The sequence below is a fragment of the Lissotriton vulgaris genome, chromosome 6 (assembly GCF_964263255.1).
Source record: "Lissotriton vulgaris chromosome 6, aLisVul1.2, whole genome shotgun sequence".
NCBI lineage: Eukaryota > Metazoa > Chordata > Amphibia > Caudata > Salamandridae > Lissotriton > Lissotriton vulgaris.
This window is the reverse complement of record NC_141694.1, coordinates 1,292,590,012-1,292,603,453: the sequence shown is the minus strand read 5'-3', so window position 1 is coordinate 1,292,603,453 and position 13,442 is coordinate 1,292,590,012. Positions and strand designations below refer to the sequence as shown.

General features: G+C 45.8%; 1 protein-coding gene across 4 annotated transcripts in view; it reads left to right on the top strand.

The window, feature by feature from the left end:
• The window catches only part of MED23 (mediator complex subunit 23), a 583,151-nt gene that overhangs the window by 255,141 nt on the left and 314,568 nt on the right, over positions 1-13,442 (top strand). The gene's annotated exons all lie outside the window — the stretch shown is intronic.

Below are 13,442 nucleotides of genomic sequence, written 5' to 3'. Positions count from 1 at the left end.
GGTTTGCAATAGTGTTCTGACTGCAAACCCATTGAAGTAGCTGTTATCTTCAGGTCCAAGAACGCAAGATGGTGTTTGCTATACTCTACAGTGAAACGTAAGAATTCGTTTCTACTGTTCAACCAAGTGTGAAAGAGCGATAAGTCCTCTGTTGTTCCACGCCATATGACCAAGACATCATCTATGTAACGTTTCCAGTGGCGTACCTGGTTGAAAAATGGATTGGTGTCGTTAAGAATAAATTCTTGTTAGAATCTGTGGACATATAAATTCGCTAGACTCGGGGCGAAAATACTGCCCATACTGGTGCCAGAGATCTGCAAAAAGATTGAGTCCTCGAATTGGAAGTAGTTTTCTGTCATGGCTAAATTAGCCAGAGTCATGATAAAAGCGACCGGTGTGATTGAGCCTAAATCTCGTTCTAGTAGTAAGGTCTCTATCACTTCGAGGGTCTTTCTCTGGGGAATTGTTGTGTATAGAGACTCTACGTCGAAGGACACTAATAGATCGAGATCCATATCAAATTCCACATCTGGTAGCATCCTCAAAACATCCTTAGTGTCTTGTATGAACGTGGGCATTTCGCGGACCATATGTCTCAAAAAATGGTCCACGAATGTGGATAAGGGTTCTAATAATGACCCTATGCCTGATATTATAGGGCGGCCTGGAGGAGGTCTTTGAGCTTTATGTATTTTAGGCAATACGTAAAAGTACGGCATCACAGGATGACCTATTGTAAATACAGTGCCTCTTTTGCTGTTATCCATCCTTCTGACAGTGCCTCTTCCACATTCTGAGCAATAACTAGTGATAGTCTTTCTGTCGGATCCACAGTTAGTTTTGAGTAAGACTTGGTATCACTGAGTTGGCGAAGGCATTCTTCCCGATATGTTGTGGTATCCAATAGGACTATTGCTCCCCCCTTATCAGCAGGTTTGATCACCACTGATTCGTCTTTAGTTAAATTTCGTAGAGCCTCTTGTTCTTTCTTTGGAAAGTTCATGTAGGGCCTGTGATTCTGTTGGAATAAATTCTTTATGTCACTATCCACCGCTTCTTCCAAGGCCAGTACCTTTGCAGGAAGACCTATAGTTGGTGGGTTATAGGTGGATGGTCTTTTTAGACCTGTGTTGTGATCTTCCATAGTTTTATCCGCTATATCTTCATTCTTTTTTGCAAAAAGAAAGTGTAGGCGGATCTTCCTAAAGAACTTACTCATCTCAATATGAGTGAGGAAGGGATCACCAGTATTTGTGGCCACAAAACCCAGCCCTCGGTTCAATACTTTGAGTTCAATCTCCAAGAGTATTCGTGAGCTCAGATTTATCACAAGGTTGTCTCTGAAGTGGTCGCTGTTGTTTGTTCCTGGGGGATCTTTTTCCCATTCCTCAGGTCCATTGTCTGTGGTACAGGGTGCCACTGTACTTGGCCCTGTTGTGCTCGCCTCTCCCCCCTCACTCTCCCTCTGCCATACCCTAAAAAAGGCTGGGAATTAAATTCAGGATAGAACTGTGGAGGACCATAAGGTACCATCTGTTGGGGAAAAGGAGCTCCTTGAGGCCAAGGATTTGGCTGCCAGCATGGTGGAAACTGAGGTTGATTGTAACTCTGATTGGATCCTCTCCAATTTCGTCTGTTTCCTCTGCCTCGGTTTTTATTGGTACTGTTCCCTGACTGGGATGAGTCTGAATCACTTGACCCTTCCCCTGAGCTAGAGGTTCCATATGTTGACCCTCCTGAGCGTCCCTTAGCGTTTTAAATTGCAGGGACAGATGTTTCACTAGTATAGGGGTAGACCCATTCTGTCGCAAATTTGGCCAGATCTTTTTTGAATTTCTCCAGTTTGTTGAAGAGAATAGAGTCCTTGAACTCTTTGTTCGATTTGTTACTCTCATCTAGACCTTTACTGAAGGCTTTCCCTGAAAGTGTAGTTCTAATCTGTCCCTCCAGGAGTTGAATCTCGACCATTATATTGTCGGCCGCTTTCTTAGCTTTTTTTATTATCAACACTAGCCAATCGCGGGTACATTTCCACGCGACTAAGGACCAGTGTTTCAAAAAGTCTTTGTCATCCAAGAATAATCTTGGTGTGTTGGTCACGATCAGGCCACTAGGTGCGCAATTCCCGCGCAGATATTCTGCCATAGTTAAACCGTGAACACAAGTACGTGAATGTCTCTTTTTCAAAATTAAGATTTTGGCCCAACCCTCATCGCTATTGATCTGAGGTATTGGTATACTATCTAGAATACTTGGATTCTCATCTAGAATCGACTGGATCTCGGCTTCGTCAAAAGCCAGACCGTGATTGGTTGCCATGTTTGCTGTAAGAGATATAAGTCTCAAACACAGACACTCAGAGGCCAGTGGGAAAGTGTTGTATAGTGAATGGTTCCTTCTTATCCTACTCAGGGGTATTTAAATTTTTTGAAGAAAGAGGTAAAGGTACACCAATGCATGCCTCTCCATCTCCCAACAAACAGCGAATCCCCTGTAATTCCCCCCGAACAGCTGTGGGGGTAAGACTACAACAGTTTTTCCCATTTGGCAATCTGTAACCTCAGACAAATAGGTATTAGACATTATCCAACATGGTTATTGCCTGGAGCTTAACAGCAATCCTCCCAATATTCTACACTCATACACGTTCTTTACAGCACCAACAGCTCCTCAAACAAGAAGTACAAGCTCTTCTAACAAAAGATGCTATAGAATCAGTTCCAATACAACACCTATGCTCAGGAGTTTACTCACTTTACTTCCTAAACGATGGTTCTCTACTACCGATATTAGATCTCAGACCACTAAACCGATACATACTATCAGGACACATCCATATAGGCACGCTTCAGGAAGTGCTTCCAGTTTTACAACAAGGAGACTTTGTCACCACTGGACATAAAGGATGCATACACATTACTACATTACTATTCACCCAGCACATCACAAATAATTCAGATTTGTGATAGCAGGAAATCACTATCAATTCAAAGTGCTCCCATTTAGGGTTTCTACTGCACCCAGAGTATTCATAAAATGTCTAGTAGTAGCAGCAGCAGCAGCAGCAGATCTAAGATAACAACAAATTCATGTCTTCTCATATGTAGACGATTGGCTCATCTAAGCAAACACACAGCAAAAGTGTTTACAACACATTCAAACTACCATAGACCTTCTCCATCAATGGGGACTTAGTCAATTTTCAAAAGTCCCATCTTCAACCCTCACAACTGCAATGATATCTGGGAGCCACGGTAAACACTCCCACTTCTATCTGTCTATCTAGCACGAAAGGTTTTTCAGCCTCACCTCCTAGGGATAGTTGTCCTAGTCCAGACGGACAATATGACTGCTATGTACTATGTACAAAAACAGAGGGGGGGGGGGCACACTTTCTACAGCTGTCATGCCTCTAAGACCATATGGTGTTGAGCAATACATCACAAAATTAATCTTCTGCCAGAACACCTTCCAGGGATGCACAACCAATTTGCCGACCTCCTCCGCAGAATGTGGCAACAAGTACACAAAAAGGAACTTCATCCCCAGGTTCTCCTTCCATACTTCCAAAAATGGGGGTTTCCACAGTTAGACCTCTTTGCCAAAGCAGGGAACTCAAAATGCCCAAACTTCACCTCCAGATTTCCACACCATCTATTCAAAGGCAATTCTCTGTGGATAAACTGGTCTGGGATATTTGCTTATGCGTTTCCGCCTCTGGAAAACGATTGTTATATATTGTAATAAAACCACAATTAATCCACAAGATGCATCTAGACAACATACTTTTTGTTATCTCTTGCATCTGTAACAAGCACGCTTAGCCTACACATCTATTTGTTTACATCTTGCATCATTAGCTGCTTATCTTCAAAATAGACAATATTTGTCCTTATTCAAAGTTCCAGTAATTAAGGCATTTATGGAAGCAATTTCAAGAACAATACCACCCAGAGTACCACCCGCCCCTGTCTGGAACCTTAATATTGTTCTCACAAGACTAATGGGACCACCTTTTGAACCATTACACAATTGTTCATTACAATGTCTTTCTTGAAAGGATGCCTTCCTCATTGCTATTACTTCACTAAAACATTTTGAAGAGTTACAGGCATTAACCGTAGAAAATCTTTCTTTCAACTTCATAAAGATAGTGGTTCTTCGTACAATCCCCAAATTGCTTCCAAAAGTAGTCGCTGCTTTTCATACTAACCAATCAGTTGTTACCTGTGTTCTACCCTCAACCTGATTCAGTAGTAGAAAGAGCTCTGCACACACTTGATTTCAAAAGAGCCCTTTTATACTATTGATAGGACAAAAGATAGGACGAGAGCACCACGCACCACTAAAGCAGGCAGACACAATACTCGTGTCTTTCCTCGACGGGCGCTGTGCATACCACAATATCTCTGTACTTTAGATTAGGACCTACATAACATGGGAAGATTGCGTCCTGTATGGTGATTGTACTGGTGTTATATCTTTTTAAGCGACATCGCGTGTGAAGACCTCCTTCGTTTTCCGAATACTTGAGCCATTAGAGCAACATGTTGTTCGGTTTGGAATTATCACCGACTGCATGTTCTCGCCATCTGCCGCCTTACCTTACAGCTGCCTGCATTATAGTGTGCAATTACTTTCCAATTTGATGGACTTGTACCCCACTGGGTTGAAATTATCACCGGCTGAGGGACTACACTAAGTTGTGAACATTCCACACAGCCCTGAAGAATCAGAGACCACTGTTTCTCTGATGAAACATGTCTCGGCTGGCTGCTTTGTGTAACTACCAATTAAAACAAGAAAAGAAATCTATGTTGGAATTTGCACTAATTTGCTTACAATTTACACTTGCATTGTCTGTTTTAATAACTGTGTGTGCGCACAGGATTGTCTTTTAAAAGAAAGGTAGGGATACTGGAGAACGTATTCAATATGTGGCATTCCCTGTGTATCCATCTATTCATGGTCACTTGAAGCAGGAAATGTCCTCTGTCCTGTTTCAGACATTAGTATCCACAAAAAAACTCTGAGGGTTGTGATGTGTCTTCTGTGGACTTGCTTCCTGCACTGTGACTTTCTGTCCGGTACCTCTTCTTTAAATGTTAATTCACAAAATAGCATTCTGCAAAGTTCTGGTTTCTTGGTAGTGCCCATAGAGGCCAGTGGCCTAGGAACTGCACCTTAGTTTGATCCAATTGTGGCTTTCCCATTGTTTGTCTTTATATTTAGGAAGACTTCCTCTCACAGAATAGGGGCAAATTCTTAATCACAATCGGGCAGCTCTGGACGTCCATGCATGCAACTTGAGTGTTGCTCCTGCTTCATGTAATTATCCACCAGATGCGCTGAATGCTTTGCTTATGGTGGTAGCCCCTCTACAAGAGATGTGTATTCAAACAGAGCTTTGTTTGCTTCCTGGTGTCCAATTACATTCTTAATTCTGCTCCATACCAGGTGGCACGTATTCTTCAATTCTCTCTCTTTGGTAAAGAATGAGTTGAGAATTGATATGGTGAAAGGATACCCTTCTGAGATCGGAGGGTGTCTTTTCTCCTCCTACCTCTTTCAATTACAGGCGGTCAATTAAATTCTTGAATGCATGAAGAACAAATTCCTAGCACTTCCTTTTCAGTTGCCCAGTGGGACTTTATTATGGTACTCTTGTGTTCGAGGCATGTGGGCTGCTGAATTCATATCTGTGCATAGATCACCTCCTAGTGTTGGGTCCGGATGATTGCACATTGTTGTCCTGGAAGAGTCTTCGAAGTATCTCGAGATAGGTGGCTCCTCCCCTGGACTACAGTGCGTATGGGCATCCTCTCCATCCTCAGATTGTTTATTTCCGCCATTTGGTTCGGATGTACTTTCTCGACTCCAGTTCGGAAACTTTGTATTAACTCTTTACTAAGGCCAAAAGGCCTTCGAAGCGTCGGTATTGTCCCGTTCGGTGCCTGTTTCTTCTCCAGTTTTTCGAACCGGACGTCGAAAGCAGTTTTTCACTTTCGACACCAAAGGCCCAAACTACGATGACGATGGATCGGAGCCCGTTCAAACGATGCCCCGTCTGCAATTCGAAATACCCCCACATTGATGTGCACCCGGTGTGCAATAAATGTTTATCCCCCGAGAACGACTAGGCCAGCTGTATGGCCTGCTCGAAGTTCTGCTCCAAGAAGACGCTTCGAGTTCGACGCACAGCAAGACAGTCAGCACCCGAGCCGGTCAACATCTTCGAGGCCGGTGACGAAGAAGGCGCCGAAGAAGAAGAAGAAGATCCTGACGAGCAGTCGGACCCAGCGTCGGAGCATGACTCCAACTTCGAGGTGGACGAGCAAGAAGAGGAATACGTCCACGAAGAAGACTTCGTCGAGGTAGGGGACGACGATGAGGCCATCGGAGCCGTCGATGACGACTCCAGTGATGAGCCAGGCTCAACCGCAGTAGCGGGGCCTACTACTGACAATACGCTCCCTACGGCTCAGGTCGAGGCATCGCCGAAAGGCCTTAGCCAAGATCTTCCTTTACATTTTATAGCCCCGCGTCCAAGCCAGGCTAAGAATACTTCGAAGGAGCCATCGGTCGATCTTTCAAAATCGAAACCCAAACCTACAGAGCCAAAATCGAAACCGAAACTTCTTAAAGTGGTCGTCGGATCGACGTCGATGCCAGTCAAGTCAAAGACTATCGGCGACCCTTCGGCGTCAAAAGGGGCCATCGCCTCGAAGACTGGGGCATCGAAGCCAAGCTCTACCGTCAAGCACGTCACCACGACGCAGTCTGTGTCGACGTCGACGCCCAAACATGGCGACAAGACCAAAGGCCGCCAAACCAAAAAGGCTGTCGAGACGAAAGTTTCAGCACTCAAACCGCTACTCGGCAAACAACTCGAGTCGAAGACCAAAGCCGACCCGAAACAGCAAGTGACATCGACGCCCAAAGCCGTGCATGCTATGCACCGGGAGCTCGAGTCGACACAATCAAGCAAACATACTACTGAGTCGCTGAAGCAGCTTGCATCGACCACTACGGCAAGCTCCAAAAAGGTCGGCCACCCTCCGATTAAATTCGGTCTGCCACCAACGGCTCAAGCCAAGCATCTCGAACACCACAAAGGCACCGACACATCCAAAACATTGTCCGCGCCTTCGAAGCCCACCCCTGAAGGGATTGTGTTCCTAGAACCCTCGTACGACAACCAGTCGAAACTCTTCATCGACTCGGAATCAGGCAGGCTTACCATCCATAAACGGAAGATTGCACCTGAACATCCCTTGGAGGCTTATAAAATCCCTCTTAAACGGAAGAAAGACTCAGCCACCTCACCAGTTCTCTTTGAACACGTTGAGAGCTATTCACAACAGATGGCATATTCTCCAGCACAAAGCAAGGAGGACATGGGTGATGAATACGGTCAGGCGGCCTTCACTTATCACGCTGACACTGATCAGGAGGAACCTCCGCAATGGTCTGATGCTGTAGATCAAACTGTAGATCCTGATGATCCACAAGCTGCACCGGACACTCAGTCGTACAATGTCAAACCTTGCCTACTGAAGACACGTCGGCGTTTAACGCTTTGATAGAAAGGGCAGCCCTCAACCAGGACGTGGAAATGCACGCAGAACCTGTGGAAGAAGATTTATTATTTGATACTTTCTCCACCTCTGAAAGATCGACAAAGACTTTGCCTATGCTAAAAGGGGTCCTCAAGCATGCTGCGGACATTTTCAAGGAGCCCACAAAAGCGAGGGTTATCAACCCACGGATTAAAAAAAAATATAGGCCTGCTCCAGTGGACCCCACCTACATCAAGGGCCAGCTCCCATTGGACTCCCTCGTAGTGGCCAATGCTCGTAAGAGGGCAAACTCGCAAACAAGTGGTGACGCTCCTCCTCCGGACAAAGAATCAAAGATCTTGGAGGCGTCAGGAAAGCGAGTGGCTGCTAATATTTGGAGTATTTCAAATACACAGGCCCTATTGGCTAGATACGATAGGGCCCACTACGACACACTAGAACAGTTGTTGCAACACCTGCCTGATGTTTACAAAGAGGGAGCAGAAATGATCATACAGGAGGGGAAGTTAATTTCTAATGCATCCATCAAATGGCACTGGATGCGGCAGACACGGCAGCTAGGGCCATTAACACTAGTGTAATGTTGAGACGTCACGCCTGGCTCCGCATTTCTGGGTTTAAACCAGAGATTCAAACAACTTTGCTCAACCAGCCGGTTAACCCAGACTTCCTTTTTGGTCCCGAGGTAGACACAACCCTCGAAAAAATTAAAAAGGACACTGAGACGGCAAAATCCATGGGGGCTCTGCAGTCACAGCAGTTTCGGGGCAGTTCCTTTTGTCGCTCCGGTAATAGGGGAGCCTCAAGAGGACAGGCCTTACAGCAAGCCCAGTACAGCAATGGAGCACGCAATCCACCTACACAAAGAATACCAGGGGTGGATACCGTGGAAACAGCGCCAAGGGCAGAGGACGTGGCAATAACAATGCCAGATCCTCCGCTCCCAACAAACAGTGACGCCTTGTCACTGCTCCCCGACCATCTAACACCTGTCGGGGGAAGACTCCAACAGTTCCAGCCAGTCTGGGAAGGCATTACCACGGACAGGTGGATGAGACAACTTATCCAATACGGCTATTGTCTAGAACTAACCTCCACCCCCCCAACCTACCCCCAAGGCACCGTCCTATGTCCGCAGAGCACATGCACTTATTGCAGCAAGAAGTACTCTCCATGCTGCAAAAAGGGGCAATAGAGCTTGTGCCTGCAGAAGAACGAGGTACAGGAGTGTACTCTCTGTACTTCTTAATCCCCAAAAAGGACGGTTCCCTGCGGCCCATTCTAGACCTCAGACCCCTCTACCAATACATACTGTCAGAACACTTTCATTTGTTAACCTGGCAGCAAGTCCTGCCGTTGCTCAGTCAGGGCGACTTCCTAGCGACCCTGGACCTCAAGGATGCATATTTCCACATTCCCATTCACCCAAGTCACAAGAAATATCTCCGGTTCACCATCAACAATCAGCATTACCAATTCAAGGTCCTGCCTTTCGGGGTCACCACTGCCCCCAGAGTGTTCACCAAGTGCTTAGCGACTGTGGCTGCGCACCTTCGAAGACAACACATTCATGTCTATCCCTACCTGGACGACTGGCTTTTTCAAGCAAAGTCAGCCCAGCAGTGTGCCAGCCACATGTCACGTACAATTCACCTCCTTCACAGTCTAGGGTTCTCACTCAACTACTCAAAGTCGCACCTGCAGCCCGCCCATGTGCAACAGTACCTAGGGGCAACATTGAACACTGACGGCAACGGCACAGCCGAATTCTGCCAGAATCAACAGCATGCAGCTGCTCATTCGGAGGTTCAGACCTCAACAATTGCTCCCAGCGCAGGTGTTCATGCAGCTGATCGGTATGATGGCCTCCTGCATATTCATAGTCCTGCACGCGAGGCTGCACATGCGTCCCCTTCAAGAATGCTTAGCACGACAGTGGAACCAGGCCCATGGGCATCTAAAAGACCTAGTGTTGGTGACCCGTCATGCATACAACTCTCTGCATTGGTGGAGTCCACAAAACCTTTGTAGGGGACGACCGTTCCAAGAGCCTGTCCCACAGATAGTGCTAACGACGGACGCATCTCTCCAGGGATGGGGAGCGCATGTCCTCGATTACACTGTGCAGGGACTATGGACGGCACAACAACAAAAGATGCATATCAATCTTTTGGAGCTGATGGCAATCTTTATGGCACTGAAAGCGTTCAAGTTGCACCTGTGCAACAAGGTCGTGTTGATCCGGACGGACAACATGACTGCCATCTATTACATCCAGAAACAGGGAGGCACACACTCCCCGCAGCTATCTCACCTAGCCCAGAGCATGTGGAAGTGGGCCAAGTAGAGGAACATCTTCCTCATGGCGGAACATCTCCCGGGCGTTGACAACCAGATGAGTCATCAGATGCACGAGTGGGAGATTCACCCCTCGGTGCTCCAACCATACTTCCAGCAGTGGGGTCATCCAGAGATCGACCTCTTCGCCACAAAAGAGAACGCAAAATGCCAAAGCTTCGCCGCCAGGTTCCCACACGCGCAGTCTCAGGGCAATGCGATATGGATGAACTGGTCAGGCAGAATTGCGTACGCTTTTCCCCCAGCCCCACTTATACCGCTGGTGGTGCGCAAACTGTGGCAGCACTCCATGACGCTTATCCTGGTTGCTCCAACGTGGGCACGGCAAGCTTGGTACACCACGTTCCTGGAACTTTCAGTGGTGCCTCACCAACGGCTGCGCCTCACTCCCAGCCTCCTCACTCAGAGCCATGGAGACATTCAGCACCCAGATCCGTAACAGTTGAGCCTAGCGATTTGGCTCCTGAGGTCATAGAGTTTGGCTACCTCAACTTGCCCCCTGATTGTATGAACATCATCAAAGAGGCAAGGCGACCTACAACTAGGGCATGCTATGCTGCCAAATGGAAAAGTTTTGTCATTTACTGCTCCAACAATGACATTAATCCGCTAGATGCGTCCACGCAAAACATCATATGTTATTTGCTGCATCTATATCAATGCAATCTAGCGTATAGTTCCATTAGGATACATTTGGCTGCCATGGCCGCTTATCTTCAAAACAGGCAGCACCTTTCCCTCTTCAGGGTGCCTGCCATTAAAGCCTTCTTGGAAGGCCTTAAAAGAGTAATCCCTCCCAGACACCCTCCTTCGCCTGTCTGGAATGTAAACATCGTTCTCACCAGACTCATGGGGCCCCCTTTGAGCCTCTTCTTTCTTGTGAGATACAGTTTCTTACATGGAAAGTGGCTTTTCTGATAGCCATCACATCGCTAAGAAGGGTCAATGAGCTTCAAACCCTGACAATTCAAGAGCCCTACCTACAAATTCATGCTAATAGGGTTGTGCTGCGCACCAACCCCAAGTTCATGCCAAAGGTGATCTCGCAGTTCCACATTAATCAAAACATAGAACTGCAAGTTTTCTTTCCAAACCCAGATTCAGTGGCAGACAGAGCACTGCACACCTTAGATGTTAAAAGAGCTCTCCTGTACTACATCGACGGGACAAAAGACTTTAGAAAGACTAAACAACTGTTTGTTGCCTTCTCTCCACAACACAAAGGCAACCCTATTTCCAAATCAGGTATAGCCAGATGGATTGTTAAATGCATACAAATCTGTTATCAAAAGGCTAAACGCACTTTAACAGTTCCCCCAAGAGCGCATTCCACACGCAAGCTAGGGGCATCCATGGCTTTCCTAGGTAACATTCCTTTACAGGATATATGTAGAGCAGCCACATGGACCACCATACATACATTTACCAAACACTACTGCGTAGATGTACACTCCAAACAGCAAGCTGCTGTAGGACAGGCTGTTCTCAGAACTCTCTTTCAGACTGCTGCAGCTGGCACGGGCAACCGCCGCTAAGGAGGTAACTGCTATTTATTCTATGCACAGATATGAATTCAGCAGCTCACATGCCTCAAACGAAATATGCTACTTACAAGTATGCATCTGTTCTTGGCATGTAGGGCTGCTGACATTCATATCGCCCCCCCCTCCTTCCCGCTGCCTGTTGCAGCTGTAGCACTCAGAATCATTTTCAGGCATGGTCATCACTTTCAGTATTACACTCCATCTTTGCCACAATGGCGAAAAACAATCTGAGGATGGAGAGGATGCCCATGCGCTCTGTAATCCAGGGGAGGAGCCACCTATCTCGTGATACTTCGAAGACTCTTCCAGGACAACAATGTGCAATCATCCGGACCCAACACTAGGCGGCGATCTATGCACAGATATGAATGTCAGCATCCCTACATGCCAAGAACAGATGCATACTGGTAAGTAGCATATTCCTTATTTTGGGCCAGCCCTTAATTAACTGCCACATTGTTCTCAGATAAAATAGCTTTATTAAAAACTGCTTTTTTTCTCTCACCGTAATGTCAACTTAACTCAAGTCAGTGAACTTCACACTTTTTGTTTTGCCAAGCATTGGTACTTTATCCAAAGGAAAGTTTGTTCTCAGGGATAAGAAGGGAAAAAATCTTGAGAGTATCCCTTCAACTAAAGGGAATTGGGCAAAACCCTAAAGCAGGAGCTTGTTCCCTTTGAACAACTGTACGTAGTCCCACCACATAAATCTTAATACCACAAATAACTCACATAGACTCTTGCTCAGACACACAGAGGCAAGTATATACTAGAGTACCAAGAGGTCGTAAGGATAAGAAAGAAAAATAAAATGGAATGAAAGACCACTAAGACAGTGTGTTAAAAACATATATATTCTCTGATTTATTCACACGTTTTCTTAACCCCTTCGCTGCGGGGGTAATTCCCCTAAGGCGCGGGAAAGGTGGGGGCGCGGTGCTCGTGACGAGCCCAGCTCGTCATGAGTCACAGTAGAGCTGTGCTCGTCACAACTCCCCCCACTGATTAATTCGCACGCACAGGCGGAGAATCAATGGTGCGCGGGCGGACCATGGCCGTTATGACGAGCCCAGCTCGTCATGAGCACAGCTCTACTGTGACTTATGACGAGCTGGGCTCGTCATGAGCATGGAAGAGGTTAAAAAAAAAATTGTAATGCATATTATATTCCATGTGTTGTGAAAGCAGTTAAAATACAGCATCCATATCGTGGTGAGTAACAACTCATCACTTGTACAAACAATAGCGTTTGACGTTTAACAGTGGTTCATCCAAATATTTAATCCTAATTCATATAAAAATGCACAAAAACACAATACTGAAAACAGTATAATTCATTAAAACCCAATAATCTTTTGAGAAAAAAGTGTTGGCGCGTTTTGGTGGGTATCGCATATATGCTCCACCTTCCTCAGGACGAATTTTAAAATGACATGAAGAATCTCACACCCTTGTTGGGGCAGATAGTCTACAGTTCTTTTGGATTTTATAATTTCATTCTCAACTTATACTTGGATTCTTCCCAAGGTTTTTAAATTCCTGTGGTTTTCTTGACCCAGTATTATTGAATGGGAAGTCCTCATGTGCGTGATTTTTATATAATGTTCTTTTTATTCAAGTAGGTCCTGATTACCAATTATCATTTCTTTCACTTACAATTATAAGTAGCATTAAAAACTTGCTGTTATGTACTCCTTTTGAGATGTATTTCCTTATGTCTTAAATGATCACAGTAGCCTTCTATGTGAGCTCATATTACTTCGAGCTTCACTGCCATTGATGATTGGCACAATTCTTTTCATTCAAACAGGACAGCCTTGTACGTACGGTCTCCTTCTATAATCTTGCAGCTGGTGTTCTCAGAGACAAGCCTTTGTACCTCTGCAAGGTGGCAATGGAGTTTCAGATTTCACAGGCAACTTATCTTCCATTCTTCTTGCTGACTCATCAGCTTTCC